This window comes from Zea mays, chromosome 3, assembly GCF_902167145.1.
Source record: "Zea mays cultivar B73 chromosome 3, Zm-B73-REFERENCE-NAM-5.0, whole genome shotgun sequence".
Lineage (NCBI taxonomy): Eukaryota > Viridiplantae > Streptophyta > Magnoliopsida > Poales > Poaceae > Zea > Zea mays.
In genome coordinates this window covers 128,862,986-128,867,210 of record NC_050098.1, presented here as the reverse complement: position 1 = coordinate 128,867,210, position 4,225 = coordinate 128,862,986, and the positions used below count along the sequence as shown (strand labels likewise).

At 44.6% G+C, this 4,225-nt stretch overlaps 1 long non-coding RNA gene across 1 annotated transcript; it reads left to right on the top strand.

The window, feature by feature from the left end:
- The first annotated feature begins 209 nt into the window (after positions 1–209).
- On the top strand, positions 210–2,613 carry LOC112694680 (uncharacterized). Its single transcript, NR_157319.1, has 3 exons — positions 210–457; positions 1,548–1,613; positions 2,575–2,613. It is a non-coding gene; the product is annotated as an uncharacterized lncRNA (long non-coding RNA).
- Positions 2,614–4,225: the final 1,612 nt, after the last annotated feature.

Genomic DNA, 4,225 nt, shown 5'->3' with positions numbered 1-4,225 from the left:
AAAAAGAAAAAAAATTCTAAAACGTCGCTGGGCCGACTCAACCTCGTTTCAGCCCACTAGAGAGCTACACCGTGCGACCCACCTTGCCCTCGCGTCCGCGCCGCGTCCATCCCATGTGATCTCTGGCCGGTGGCCCCCACTGGTCAGCGCCATCTCTTGCTCAATAGCCGTTCGCTCAGCTCTCTAGAACTCGGGCCCTGTTCGTCAGAGTCAACCCTGTCCTCCCTGCGCGGATCGCAACCACATCGCACGAAAAGCTCGCCGGCAGACTCAGATTTCGTGGAACCGCCTCGCACCTCCACGCTTTAAGGCCTCATCATCCGAAGCACTTGACCATCTCCCGTCACCTAGCACTCAAAAGAACCTGGCCGCCATCACCTGAGGGAGCTCGAGAAGGGGGGAGCCGAGGGCCGCGGACACAAGCTTCGCCGCCAGGACCACCGACCACCCCTGCGCGGTAATAACTTCCCCCAGCTTGTTTGAATCGCTCATAGTATTGTATCGCGCTCGTGTGTGACCGTGGGGAGACCCTGGGAGCTAGGAATTTGTCGTCGTGATTGCTTCGGTACCTTGGGACCGCGCCATCGCACCACTGGTGCGCGTGGGGTTCCAATGGTGAAATTGAGCTTACAATTAGATTCGTCGTGGTCTGCGCATAGTGTTAGGGTCGCACTTGGGTACCGACCTTCAGAGTTAGGCGAAGTCAACAATGGCGCCGCCGTGGCTGCTGACGGCTCCGGCGACCGGCTGGCGCAGTGAGACGGTAAGAAGGGGGGAAAAGATCCGGGCTGTCGGTCGGCCAGGCAATGGTGCAGATTAGATCTGGTGTTCCGGATTGAAGTAGAACAGATCTGTGCCGTCTGATCAGGGTTGGGCGGCATAGATTAGACCGTAAGATACCCCTTCGTCGTTTTAATCCTGATCGACGACCTTTGATCTGACCGGAGAGGCTTCGTACCGATTCATTATGAAATCCTAGTCGTATGATCTAATCTGGGCGGCTAACATCTTAGGATACCCCTTCGTCGTGCCATTCTTGCTAAAGAGCCCCACTGTTTCGGTAGTATCAACCCGCAGTCCCAAGCAATTGAAAGAACCTTACACAGAGGCCCTGCAATTTATAGATTGATCCCTGCACTTCTCAGAAATAGCGCGCACAGTCCTAAGGTATGAGAAAATAGATAAATAAATATAGAAAGTGGATTTCTAGTGTAGAAATAATTCCATAACTTATTTAATTCATAGAAAATCCATGTTAGATCCTTTTTGACCCATTCCAGTTGCATTAATTTTGTTTTAATAATGTTTATCACCTAGTAACTCTGTTTATTCATGAAACATAGACTAAAATTATCCATTGACTTAATGTGTACCAACCACTTAATAACTTCAGAAAATCATAGCTCGATAACCGTAACCCCGAATTTAGTGGTTCTTGTTCCTACGATCTCATTACAATGCGTATATTAATATTATGTATTATGTTCTCATGTTTGGTGTGATGTTAATTTCTCCTATACTATGCTTGTTTGTATTGTTGCGAGTAGACGAGCAAGCCACTGAGGACCCAGGTGTTCAGTAGGTGTAGACTGCTAAGCAGGAGCTCGTTGAAGGCAAGTTGTGCCCTTGATCACTTTTATTTACCTAATAATGTTCCTTTTAATCATTATGATCTGCATAGGTTAATTTTGATGGGACCCAATAGGTCAACCTAGTTTGACTATCTTTATACCTTGTTTACCACTGAACTTTTGGGTAGCACCTGTTATTGCCTTATGTGGTTTTGGGTATTGAGATACACATTATTCATGATCATTCTTTTATTATCAGTTTGTTATTTACTGTTCATGATAAGATCATTATGTTAATTGTAACATGGAGCGACCACTCGGGAAAACTATGCTACCATAAGGGTGGTATGGGACGCCCTAGGCTAACTAATTAGAAAAGCTAGTGGAGGACTACCTTACCCGAAAGGGGCAAGGGCAATAGGGGAGTGGTCGGTGTAGAAAGGTTCTCAGGTTGATTTTGCTGCGATGGTGGTTAGATGAGGGATCCCTGCATTTGGACTTCCTAGAAACTGTAGCGGGTTTTCTAAAGCTAGTGGAACTTTGTAAAGGCCTCGTAGTGTTACCCTACCTCGCTTCCTTGGTAGAGGTGTATGGGACTCATGACCCCTTGGCAAATGTGTAACATGACTTGTGGGTAAAGATGTGCAACCTCTACATAGTGTAAAACTGGTATATCAGCCGTGCTCACGGTCATGAGCGGCTCGGACCCTCACATGAGTAATTTATGGAATTAAATTCAATTTGTCATTTGCATCGCATTATGGTTTAATATTAATTTTAATCTATTATTACTCTGGTTTGGTATATACTTACATTTAGTAACTGCTAATAAAATTTGACCAACTTATTAAAAGCAATGCTCAACTTTAACCACTATTTGTTGATCAGTCTTACACTTCACATGAACTCCCACCTTTGGTGAGTTCATGCACATTATTCCTCACAGCTTGTTGAGCTATGATCTTTTGTGAGATCACTCTTGCGATATATAAACCCCCCACAGGTGAAGAGCAGGTGGTCCAAGAGGAGCCCTACAACGAGGAATATGAGCTTATCTAGGTGGCGTCTCCCAGTCAGCTTGATAGCGCCAAGGAATAATATTTAGTTTGCTTTATTGTTATCATTTATTTTTGTAAGACTTCCGCTATGTAATAATGATTCTTGTGACATTTATCTCTATACACTTTGTCATTAATATGTGATGTTCTTCTTTGGTGCACATATGAGTCGCACCCGACTTTATCCCTTAAATCCGAGTGTGACAGTCGCTCGACCACACTGCCAGAATTCGTCCAACGATTCATTCAAGAAGAAGCAAGGGACACAAGGAAGGCGTATGGGTGATTCGGGGGGCGCAGGTGTTCCCAAACCATCGTCAATTGGTCATCGGAGCTCTAAACTAGCGGGCACACCGTACCACGTCGTGGCCCGCGACTTCGCGCCACCCATCACCGGTGAGTAGTCTTTGATCGTGTTTGTTGTCTACTCCTCGTCAGATAACACTAATCTTTGTGGGGAATCGAGCACATGGGGGTTGGGTGGCCGTTGCTGGTGAGGGCGCCGCCGCGGGCAAGTGGCACCGCCGCCGTGTTTCGTCGTGAGGAAGGAGGGAAGGCAGCAGGGGCCGTCGATCTGAAACTGATGGTTGTGCTTAAGCACCGCGTACCGGTTTGGCCAGATTGATCCGAATCATGGATCGCGGGTTTGAGGGATGAGATCAGATTGGCGATGTTTAAAATCTGGGTCATTGATCCAGCCGCCGACGACTGTGATCGTGTCATGTATACCGATTCGGTCAGGGGGCTTCTCAATCGTAGATTGTTGATTGGAGGGTTGTGGGCGGTTTAGATCTCATAAATCCTGGTGGTCAAATCTTGATCTGAGGGCTATCCTAGCGTACCGCTTGGAGATGGTCGAGATCTAATCCTAGTCGTGGATGCACGATCCATTAGCCCTGGTAACCGGATACCCCTTCAGTCACGAGAAACTTGTAAAAGAACCCCTGTACTTTGGTGAAATGAACTCGCTGTCCTTAGCGAGTATATAATTATTGCATTCTAGTCCTTTTATTTATGAAAAACACCCCAGACTTCATTACAATTGAAACCACCATTCATTAAGCATTATAATATATATAAAACAAAGCCGAAAATGATTCTAGGCATAAAAATAATTCTAGAAACTTCAGAAAATTCATAACTTCTGTGTTTTCGCTCTGTTTTACTCTATTCAAGTTGCGTTAGCTTCATAATAAAATATCCTACACAGTATCACATACTTTTGTAATTAGGAACTTGTTTATCTTATGTATAGCAGATTAATTTATCTAATTGTTGGGGACTTGTTCTCAAATGCTATGAGTTAAGAACAAGGCAACACAAAATGTTAAATGTTAATGTCCTTCGTCCTTCGAGGCATTATTTCCCATGGGATATAATGATCTTCAGACGAAGGTTATGAAGGACATACCTTCATCAACGCGATATATGTTAATAAAAGAAGAAGTATATGAAATATGAGAGGCAAGATAAGCAATCATATAACATTATTAATTCATTATCATTATATTACCATGGAAAGACATAAACAATATTGAATTACAAATGTACCTTCGGCTTGATAGACGGCAAAAAGTACAAGCGTGACGCAAAAGC